The following is a 12,118-nucleotide window of genomic DNA, read 5'->3' as shown; positions in this document are numbered from 1 at the left end:
TAGTTGTGTGTGTGTGTGTGTGTGTGTGTGTGTGTGTGTGTGTGTGTGTGTGTGTGTGTGTGTGTGTGTGTTAAGTGTCTGAGTCCAGAACCGAACTCCGTTCCTCCTGACTCCAGGGCCGGTGTTTTACTCACTGCGCCACCTAGCCTCCCAAGAGATTAATTTTAACCTTATGTTAGAAAAATCTTAACAGTTAGAGTTTTTAAGTTAAAAAATACTGTCCATAACTTTTCCGAAGGCACCCTTAACCCCTGTAACACTTGGCTGCCATTTTTTTCCACTTGTCATGGAGATATTTTTTTTGAGTGTTGTTAAGAGAGTTTTTGGACCCTTTTGGTTTGTTCATTGTAGTAATGACTTTTGCATCTGTTAAGCTTCTCTAGAAAGTGCAGAAACAAGAATGTGTTTATGTCTACATGTGTAGATTACTATAACACCATTTGGAAATACAAGAAGGAAATAGATACAACTCCTGTCCTTGAAAGATTTAAAGTCTAGCTGGACAGATATGACAAATACATTAAAAGATAAATAGTACATGGTAAGTCAATCAGCAACCCTATTCATGACAAGCATTCTTTTAGAGATGAAAAATAATAACTGATATTTGTATAGCATTTTGAAGTTTGCAAGGTATTTTACATTGTGAGTCTTAATCTGATTTTTAGAATAACCTTATGAAGTAAGCACTGCAGTATTATTATTTTCATTTTCCCGATCAGGCAACTGAACCTGATATAACTTGTCTGTGCTCACACAACTTGAGAGTGATAAAGCTGTAACTCAGTCCTTACTTTTTCATAATTCTAAGTCTAGCATTCTTTCCAACACACCATATTTTTTTTCCAAATAATTTCTCTCTTTTTTTTCTTTCTCTTGCCCTTTATACCTTTCACAGAATTTTAGATTTAGAAGGGAACTCACTTGGGCGTCTAGTTCAACCCATTCTGAAAGGAATCTTCACTATAACAATACTACCTAACAAACGGTCCTCTGGCAGCTACTTGAAGACCTTCAGTTAGGAGGAATCTATGACCTCGTGTGGCCACTGATTCTACTGTTTTTGTCATGGTTGAGTTATTTCAGTCACGTCTGACTCTCTGTGACCCTATTTAGGATTTTCTTTGCAAAGATACTAGGGTGGTTTGCCATTTCCTTCTCTAGCTCATTTTACAGATGAGGAAACTGAAGCAAACAGGGTTAAGTGACTTGCCCAGAGCCATACAATAAGTGTCTGAGGCCAGATTTGAACTCAGGTCCTCCTGACTTCAGGCCTGGCACTCTAATAACCCCTGTGCCACCTGGCTGATAATTTTGTTAGGAAGATTTTCCTGATATTAAACTTAAATTGACCTCTTTGCAACCTCCACCCTTTGAGACTGGTTCTACCCTGTGGGGCTAGACAGAACATGTTACTTCTCCTTACACATCACAATTCTTCAGATGCTTTTGAAAATATATCCTCTTACCTCCTTTGAACCTTCTCTTCTCCATGCCAAACATCTCAAGTTCTTTCAACCAAACCTCATCTAACATGAACTCAAGGTCCTTTACTATATTGTTTTCCTTCCCCTGGACACACTCAGTTTACCAATGTTCTCAAATTGTGCCATCCAGAACTGAACACAAAACCTTCAAATGAGGTCTGACTAGGGTAGACTACATAAGGTTGATCACCTCCTTATTTCTGAAAGCTATGCCTTTCTTAATGTAGCCCAAGTTCACATTAGCTTTGGTTTTTTAGCTGTCGAATTCCACTGCTCCTTCATTGAATAGACTTTCAGTCAACTAAAACCCATAGGATCTTTTTCAGGAGGCAATATAGAAACAGCATTGGATTTGTGCAAGAGGAGTGACTCTCTGAGTCTAGTCAATCCATTTGTTCCAAATCCCTCTAGGCCACATCCTTCCATCTTTTCCAAAGCAATAGTTTATCAAACACTTTGCTAAAATCTAGGCAAACTATATCACTGTTTCCCTGATCTTTCATTTTAGTACTGGTGTCAAAAAAGGAAAAAAGGTGACTCAGATGTAACCTGTTCTTCATGGAACCATATTGGCTCTTTGCTTCCTTTATTCAAATGTTCACTTCCCCCCTATTTAATGATTTGTTTGTCAGGAACTAAAATCAAATTCATTTCTTATAGTGTATGGACTGTTTTCTTTGATATTTTCTTCTTTTTTTGAGAATTTGCATATTTGTTCTTTTCCATTCTGGTGATACCACTCCTGTTTTCCACTGACTCACTATGTGGGGGTTTACCAATCACATTCACCTGTTCTTTCAATAACTTTCAGTACCTGAATAACTTGCAATAGTTAATCTAGGTCAATTGAAATTCATCAAGGTTCACTGGGTGCTCTCTGATGATTCTTTACTTCTGGGTATTGACACACTGTTAACCATTTTAATTTTCTCATTTCCAGTAGAATGGCCATTCTTCTTGGCAGAGAAAACAGTAACAATAAATGAACTTATCACCCTTACCTGCTCTATCATCATTTATCATTACCTAATTCTCCCAAGTAGGACTCCTGTCCCTTCTCTGGAATGTCCTCTTTCTCCCCAAAATAGCCCCATCTTCTTTATCTTTGGCCCAGACAACAGCCTAGTTTTGGCACCAGTTTTTACAAGATCTGACCATTACTCATATTCAGTTTCTGTTACCTTCCTTTCCTTCTATCTGCTTTAAAAAAATATTTTTTAAAAAAAATCCAAGTTGGTGAGTGAGTTCCCTGTGCATCCACATTTGTATGTCCAGGGAGCTTCTATTTTCCTACCTCATTTGTATGGATTCCTTTTGTGTCTTCAAAATTCCATTTTTCAGAGTTTCCCATACTTCTTGGTTTGATATCCTCAGTAGAACTTTATGTCAGGGGATCCAGCATATCTTTCCTCTGATCTCCTTTGTAATCTTTCCCCAAATCAGGGTGCATGTCTGATCATGCCCATCTTTCCTCTTTTTCTCTATCACATCCTCTAGAAAAGAGTGGTCATTTCTTCCCAAATTTCCATCATTTCCACACCAACAACCAATTCTTTCCTATTAGTGAGAATCAGATGCAATATTGAATTTCACCTCATTGGTTACTCTACTTTTTGAGGCATAAAAATTATTAGTTCTCTTTTTAGCAATATTTTTTTGTTTTCTAATATTATAATGGAAGGTATCTGAGGGCGGGGCATAGATATTCTAAATATATGGAAACTGTATGACACATAAATCAGATTCTTTTAAAATAGTAGTTCTTAACTTGGAGTCCATGAACTTAGTTTAAGAAAAATTTTGATAACTGTATTTAATATAAATGATTTCCTTTGTCATCCTATATATTTTATTTTATACAATTATAACTTATTATTCTGAGGTATCTATAGGCTTAACTAGAGTGCCAAGGAGGCATGTACATGACACACAAAAAAGGTTAAGGACCTATTAGTACGTTGTCTCTTTAACTCTTTTAGGTTAGAGCTTGGGATGACAAAAGATAGTGTCCATTGACTGATTGTAGTAGACCTGATGTGAAGCCTTTTCTTAGGCTACTCCCAAGATAGCCATGGGAACTCTTGGAATATTATGGTTGCCCAGTCACATTATTTATACACTAATATGCAATTATAATAGATGAGACAAACTTAGAACACTCACTACATCAATGGAGCCTAGAAAGGAAACAACAACCTTGTCAGTGGAGGGTTTCATTTTAGAAGGGTAAACTTTGTCTTTCATGTGTCCTGGATCATGGGATGATACCAATAAGCGGTTTGAGGTAAGGCCAGGACTTTTTGCAAGACCATAAAGACCACAGGGCAGCTGAATGGCTAAATGTGGCCCCCAGTTGTTACAAGGAAAGACCAGGCCTTATATGGGAGTGTAGCTCCCTCTTTGGACTCACTCTCCCAATGCCCACTTATACTGGAAATTTGGAATTCCTAAGATCTGCTAAATACTTCTCCCTTCAGAATTCTATCATCACGTAACTTTGAAAGGAATGGGTCGCTAGTGTTATTGTTTCAGTGTGCTCTCTCCAGTATTGATCAGCTGGTTGGAATTAATTAGCTTTTGCAAAAGGGAATTTACTGAGAAAATAGGGCAAGGACTGAAGTTACAAAAGCATTTGCCCCAAGCTGGGGTGCCAGTTTCACTCTCCCTGCTCCTATTCACAGAATTCATGGGGGTGAAGAGTGGGCATGAACTTAAGGTAACATTATAATGAATCCACATGGAGGGAACATGTGGGGCAGAGAGGTACCTCATTACTCTTGGTTCTGGGAGTCCTCCTTTAGTTAGGGAGGTTTCCATCAAGTTTGTTTTGGGGCAAGGAGTCAGAAACAGACAAATCACTTCAATGTTCAAGTTAATAAGCATTTATTAAGCTCCTAATATATACCAACCCTGTTAAACTCAGATGGACTAGCTCCTTGGAAGACAAATTGTCTCAGTTCATGAGTCAATCTTCTGCTGGGCTGAGCGAGCAGGTCACTAAACTGTTTCACTGCCTGTGTTACCTGTTTTGGTGGTTTTTGCTTGTCCCTGATTGCTGAGGGTACTTATGACTTCCCTTCTGACTTTTGGAAGTTATCTCCAGATACTCATTCACTTAATATTAAGAAAGAATGGGGGGGCGGCGGCTAGGTTGTGCAGTGAGTAAAGCGCTGGCCCTGGAGTCGGGAGGACCTGAGTTTGGTTCCGTCCTCAGACACTTAACACTCACACAAAAAAACTAGCCGTGTAACCTTGGGCAAGTTACTTAACCCCAATTGCCCTCCAAAAGGCAAAAATAAAAAAGAAAGAATAAGGGGCGGCTAAGTGAATAGAGCACTGGCCCTGGAGTCAGGAAGATCTGAGTTCAAATCTGGCCTCAGATACTTGACACACTTACTAGCCATGTGACCTTGGGCAAGTCACTTAACCCCAATTGCCCTGCCTTCCCCCCTCCAAAAAAAAATAAATGCAAAAAAAGAAATAGAAGCACCATATATTATTCACTGACCCATGGGAGTCACGAGAGGAGATAAGGCAAGTGTTCCCTCTCCTCTCTTCCCCCTGGGGTTCACAAGATCTTGCCAATGCCTTCATGGAAGAGAATTAGTAAAGGAATCCTGGAACCTTTTGTGCCTTTCCTCAATTCTGTCCCCTTGGCCAATTGGAAGAGTCTTCATCTCCATAGACCCAGGCCTTCAGTTATTCATGGTTAGAAGTAGCCTCACCAAACTATCCTATATTGAATTAGAACCAGGCAGGAAGTATTAAACAATGCACAATGAAAGACAAATTCATATTGGCTAGTCTCTCCATTATAGGGGAAATAAGTTAATTAGTTAGCATGTACTCCTGAAGTAATCATAGGATTCCTAGAGCACTGAATCGTTTGTCATACTAGAAGCCTGTGTTGGTAAGTAGCCAACAAAACTCTTTATTTTAATCTAACCTGAAACAGATGAAATTGTAATTGGTAAATGTTTAACAAAATAAATAAAAATACAAGATAACATAGATAATGTAAATTTGTGGTTTTCTAAGGCAGGCAGGCAGGTAGGCAGGAAGGAAGGAAGGAAAGAAGAAAGAAAGGAAGGAAAAAAGGAAGGAAACAAGGAAAGTAGGAAGGAAAGAAGACAGCTAAGAGATAGATGATAGATATGATTATGGACTGAGGGAAAGGGACCAGAGTGAAGGATCTATAACAGTGATATCAAATTCAAATAGGAATGGGACCACTAAACTCTACATAAGGATTCCTGCAGGTTACATATACATAGAAAACCACTTATTAAAATTATCTATGCTGTAGAATTTGGCACTGCTGTGACCAACTCTTTGCTTGCATGGAACTTTTGGTATAAAAGCTTCCCAGGGAGGTGGAGCCTAGTCACAGTGGAGAGACTACTGGGCCTGAAGTCAGAAAGACTTGAGTTAAAATTTGGCCTCAGATACTTACTAGCTGTATGACTTAGAACAACTCATTTAACTACTATTTGCCTCGGTTTCTTCATCTGTGAAATGGGGACAATAATAACACTTACTTCCCAGGGTTGTTGTGAGGGTCAAGTGAGATAATAATTGTAAAGCATATAGCATAGTGCTTGCACATAGTAAGCACTATATAAATGTTATTTATTGTTATTCTTATTTTTATGATAATGATTATGAGAACCAATCAACAAATATGTGATTATTCCATCATGAATTGAATTAAAAAGACAGCCTAGTTTTATGTTTATAAATGATCTGTGAAATGTGATTCTTATAACTCCTGTCTCCCACTTTCTGCAACTGTCACCATCACTGCAGAAGCAAAAGGGGGCCATGTGGGACCAAGGGCCATTTTGTTTTTGTTTTTGTTTCAGAGGTTGCTATGGCTAAAGAATTCATCACCTAGTGGCCAGAATGCCAATGATGAGCCTTTCTATCCTTAGTGAGTCTGGTCCTCTGAAAGCAGAATGACCCAGTGCTACGACGATCCATAAAGTTTTCCTGGCTTGATGGGAATGGCCAGAGCTTGAATTTTACTGGCATACCATTAGAAGAGTTTTGTGAAAGTACTAGTGATCAGTGAGTTAGCAGGTCTTATACCCATTTTAATACTTTGTTCTGAATGAATGGCTTAGAAAATTGATCGAAAGTTTTATCCTTAGACGAGTGTGATTAGTACATTAAAATGGTGTAAGTAACAAGCTATGCTTATTCTAGCTCTCATTCTTTTTAAAAAAATATTTTATTTTCCCCCCAATTACATGTAAAAACAAACTTTTAACATTTTTTTTTAAGTTCTGAGTTTCAAATTCTGTTCTTTCCTCCCTCCCTTCCCTTCTCTCTAAGGTGGTAAGCAATCTGATACAGGTTATACATCAGCATTCATATAAAACGTTTTCATGTTAGTCATTTTGTAGAAGAAAATGAACTAAAAAAGAAAGTGAAAAATAGTATTCTATGATCTGTATTCAGATACCATCATTTCTTTCTCTGGAGGCAAATTAGTTATCTTATTCTTAAGATTTATTTTTGTTTTTTTAATCGTATTTTTGGTGTATCAGCAACAATTATAATGATGTTTTGAGAAGAGGTAAATTGAGTTATTAAACTGACAGTGGTACTGTAATAGGTTACTTTTATACAGCATTATAAGCTTTGTAAAATATTATCTCATTGGGTCCTCAAAACAATCTATGAGGCAGGTTCTAAATTTGTAGTTAAGGAGAGGAAGCTGAGAAATTAAGTGACTTGACCAGAGTCACATAGATAGTAAATGCCTGAGGCAGGATTTGAACTCTGGATTTCCTAACTCCAGGTGCTATTCTTTACTCACTACATCACATAGCTATAATGCTTTGAGGTTTACAAATTGCATGCATTGTATCATTTGATCCTCAAAAAATCCATATGAGTTGGAGATTGAGGAAACTGAGACTCTAAGAAGTTACATGACTTAACCAGAGTCACATGACAGCAGTAGCAGGCTGGTTAAATGTTTAAGAACTGATTCTTTGAAAAAGAAGTATGCTTTTTCAAAAATTATTATTTTATTTTTTGAAAAAGAAGTATGCTTGACACAGTTTTAAGTTTAATCTGCACTAGTAATGTTTTCTCCATCATTTTCTTAGGTCCAGACAACCAAGAAAATCCTAAATCAATCCTTGATCTGCAGCAATTTATAAGGTGTAGATGTTCTCCTTAAAAATTAAGCAATTGACTCTGGATAACTGGTTGGAGATGGTTCCAGCACAGCCCTACAAAGAAGTGTCTGAAGCAGGTTTTGAATCTAGGTCTTTCTGAAACCAAGGCTAGCATCCTCTCCATTAAGCTATGCACCCTTCTATGATGGAGAGAACAATGGGTCATAAATTATAGAATCAGCTTCCAAGACTCAGCTGTGCTATTAACTACTTCATCTTTCTAGGCCTGTTTCTTTATCTGTAAGTGAGAGTTTTGAATTGGAGGATTTTTTTTAGGGCAATTGGGATTAAGTGACTTGCCCAAGGTCACACAGCTAGTATGTGTTAAGTATCTGAGGCCAGATTTAAACTCAAGTCCTCCTGACTTCAGGGCTGGTGCTCTATTCACTGCACCATTCTCAATTTTGTGGGCTATTTTTAAATTGTATTTTTCAAATAGCAAACATTTCCTCTCTAACATTGATAAAAAACAAAAACAAAACAATAATTTTATTATTCTATTTTATTTATATGATATATAATATATTTACACAGATATATATTTATTATTTATATCTTTTATAATAATTATTTAATATTTTATATATTATAATGAATTTAATTAAACAAAATAATTAAAAACAAAACACTTGTAATAAATAAATAGTCAAACAAAACAAATTCCTAACATGTCCAGGCCCAATGTATGCATCTCAAGCCCATCACCTTTCTGTAATAGATGGGTAACATGCTTCATGCTCAGTCCTCTAGCACATCACTGGCCGTTTCATTGATCAGAGTTCTTAAATCTTTCAAAGTTGTTTATCTTTATAATATTCTTGTTAATTACTTAAACTGTTCTCCTTATCCTTCTCACTTCACTTTGCATGAGTTCATACATAAGCATGGGGACTCTGAACTCTTTCTTTAGAAGGTCACACAAAAAGTGTTATTATCTAACAGGAGGAAATAAAATGAAATCAGGACCTGCCCAGGTTTGTGCTTCTGGACCGATCCTCCCAGGACTAATGTGAGGAAAGAATGGAATACACTTTGTAAATCATGAAACACTCTTCAAATATAAAACATTGGTATTTATCTTTATTGTTATTAGAAGTGTTTCCAAAGCACAAACTCTGCTATTAGAGGAAATTGGTATTCATTTTGCAGACTATTTTTTGGAAAGGCTCCAGAGACTTACTCCCGGGGTCCACCATGGAAGATAATGGAAGGGTTGTCTGTAACCTTCAGTCACCAGCTGTTCCCCTGGAGGTTTTTCCAGCTGCCACTGAGGCTAAAGGAAAGTGGGGGAGGAAAAGGAAATGGGTATTCTGAAGGCCCAATCCCTATAGGATTGGGATAGGGGATATCAGTGGCAAAGAAAAAAGAAGAAAGAAAAAACACTCCAAACAGGTGGGTTCAAGAAACAAAAGAAGTAGTGAAGAATTGTTTGGTTGTTCTTGGGCCAAAAGAGTAGAGTGTGTTTTCAACAGCAACAATAAAATGATCACAGATGCTTGGCTTCAGAGAATAATGTGTATAGTGTGAAGATTTGCCCCTCCACATTTGGGAGGTTGAATAGAGCCTTGTAGATACGGGAGAATAGGAATGGTTTAGCAATTGCCTATATAGGAAAAGTGTATGGTTGGCATATAGCATCTACTGGCAGTGCCCTGTACATAGTAGGTGGACCATACATCTTTTTCACTTGAATTGCTCCTCTGGGAATAATACTACTCTGGGTAAGGTATTACAAGTCAAAAACTTCATACTAAAGGGCTACTGCTATTCTGACCTCAAAAGGAAGACTAAAATCCAGTTATTTCATTTTCTTATATTCTCTTGCCTGAAATTTTAGCAGATGCTGCTGGGTAAGGATAAGGTAGATTTCCTCTCATCTGTTACGGGAGGCTCTCTCAGATTTGGCCCTCTAATTAGGACATATTCACATATACATTAATAGCACTTTAGAATCAAAGGGAATGTTAGAGATCTTTTTAGACTAACCCTTTTCTTTCACAGAGGAGCAAACTGAGATCCTGACAAGGGAAATTTTTTCCCCCAGGTCATATATGAAGTTAATGTCAGGAGCAAAGACTAAAACTCAAGTCCCTTGTCTCCTGGTCTTGTGCTCATTTTGTTAAGATACAATTTCATGTATGTATGTATGTATGTATGTATTGAGACAGTGTGGTACAAGGGGGTAGAGAGCTAGCCCCAAAGCCAGAAAGATCTGGGTTCATGTCCAGCCTCTGATATACACTTGCTATGTGGACTTGGTAAATAAATTCATTTCTCAGTGCTTCTAGGCAACCCTCTAAAACTAGAAGTCTCAGAGAAGGTACTTATCCACATTGGTGGGAGTGGGAGTTTTCATCCCTGGGATGTTCTTTATATAAGTGAAAGTCCTAGTCCAGTCCCTATACCTAAGGACTCATTAAATATCTGCTGTATACATAACACTGAACTAGATACTGTAAGGATACCAAAAATATGTAGTTTTGATCTCAAGCAGATAGCAGTTCAGGTGGGGAGAAAAGACAAGAATTAAAGATAATATGAGGTTTCCTACAATCCTAAAATATGAAAAAAAGTCTTCTTAACTTCTCCAATGTTGCTACAGAGACTTCTGGGGTAAGTTCTCTGTTTCTATGAGAAGTCAAGTCATAACCATTAAGCTTTTCATCACATGCACAAATAGTGTGTGTATCTGGGGTTGGGGGAGTGGTGGCGGCACAGGGGACAGTGTGTGTGTGTGTGAGATATGGCAGTGTAGAAGATAGCTGTGATGGGGGTGGCAGAGAGGATGCCATATACCTGAAAATACCACCTGTGCCTGAGATAGCAGGAGGATTAATAAGGAAAGTGGGCCCAAGAAGACAGGCGATATAACAATGGTACCCTGGGGTTGGGGTCTTGAAAAATCATAGAGGACTGAGAAATCATGGAGGTCTCCTACATCTCTTCCCATATCTTATACCTCTCAATCCCCTACTTTTTTTCAAGACATATTTCTGGGACTCTTTCTCCTACTTTCAGTTTAAACTTAAGCTTTCTCCTACTTAAACTTTCTACTACTTTCAGTTTAAGCTTTATTGCAATTGTTATTATTATTTCATATTTCCTAAGGGTTTTGCAATCAGTTGTATTTTCCTTTTGGCCATCTTCCTGCTTATGAAGGAACAGAGAGGTGTAGTGACTTTCTTAGTGTCTCACTGGGCATCAAAGTAGAATCTCAGTTCAAGTCTTTAACTCTCAAACTTGGTTGCTTGGCTACATCTACTCCACTCTGAGCCTAAATGGTTGAATGGAAAATGAAAAACTTAATCAGTCTGATGTTTGATCTAGAAGCATAGAATGGCCAATTTTATTGTCTTCTTTTAAAGATATGGCTAGGGGAGGTCAGGTAGCACAGCAAGTAAGAGCACCGGCTCCAGTGTCAGGATGACCTGGGGATCAAACCCGGGCTCAGATATTTAGCACCACACCCAGAAATAACTGGCCGTGTAACCTTGAGCAAGTTACTTAACCCCAATTGCTTTAAAAATAAAATAAAATAAAGATATGGCTAATCTAATATATAACAAGCTACAGCACTTTAAAGTTTGCAAGGGATTTTACATACTTACAGTCTCATGTGAGCCTCTCTTCAATCCTGTGAGATATTATTATCCCCATTTTACAGAAAAGGAAACTGAGGCTAAAATCATTTAAGTAATTTTTCAGTTTCACAAAGTTATCCTCAGAGGTGGGGCTTGAATTCAAGTCTTCATAACTCCACAGCTCGAGTTTTATCTTCTATGCCATGCTGCTTCTCAGGGGGAAAGAAAAACTGAATGGAAAATGAATGGAAGTTTTTTTCTAAAACAAATGGGGAACTAGTGAAAGCTTTCCATTATTTTTAGTAACTTCTTGGCTTGTTCCTTCATAATATGTCACAGTAGCATCCATACCAGAGAATTATAAAATTATGCTGTGATTTAGACTATATTCTTGCCAATTCAATTCAATCCAATCCAGTCCACTCCAATCCAATCCAATAAATGCTTATTGGATCTTTAATACAATGAAAAGACTGTTCAGGATGATATTCAGAATGAGAGATCTTTTTGCAGAATTGCAGCATGTCAGAACTGGGGCAGAAATTAGAGATCCTCCGGTACTGTCCTCTCATTTTACATATTAGAAAACTGAGGCTCACTGAGGGGGAAGTGACTTGTCCAGAGTATGCAGTCATTCTCTTGCCATGTCATTCATGTGTGTGTTTTGTCTATCCATCTAGACAGTGTCATCTATAGTGATCTGCACTCTGTAGGGAGTCAAACATATTGGACTGTGTCTAATTGTATTGAATTGAGTAAATCACTGAAGAAGTCTGCTCATTCTTCCTTTTCCTTTTAGGGGGGTTTGGAGAATGAAACCATTGTTTTTTGAGAACTCTCTTCCCTGATTCCCTTCATGAGA

At 37.8% G+C, this 12,118-nt stretch overlaps 1 long non-coding RNA gene across 3 annotated transcripts in view; it reads left to right on the top strand.

Annotated features, from left to right (window-relative positions):
• Nucleotides 1–12,118, top strand: part of LOC138147978 (uncharacterized) — a 45,635-nt gene that overhangs the window by 15,967 nt on the left and 17,550 nt on the right. The window contains exon 1 of one of the 3 annotated variants that reach the window (XR_011164952.1): nt 8,886–9,067. The exons of the other annotated variants lie outside the window; for them this stretch is intronic. This is a non-coding gene — a long non-coding RNA (uncharacterized lncRNA). Of the gene's footprint in view, nt 1–8,885; nt 9,068–12,118 lie in introns of those variants that run through there. 3 annotated transcript variants of the gene reach the window in all.

The sequence above is a fragment of the Petaurus breviceps genome, unplaced genomic scaffold, assembly GCF_028583685.1.
Source record: "Petaurus breviceps papuanus isolate PSGF00001 unplaced genomic scaffold, PetGlider_PUasm1.0 90822, whole genome shotgun sequence".
NCBI classification, from domain to species: Eukaryota; Metazoa; Chordata; class Mammalia; order Diprotodontia; family Petauridae; genus Petaurus; species Petaurus breviceps.
Note: the sequence above shows the minus strand (reverse complement) of the source record. Positions and strands in the feature narration are given on the sequence as shown.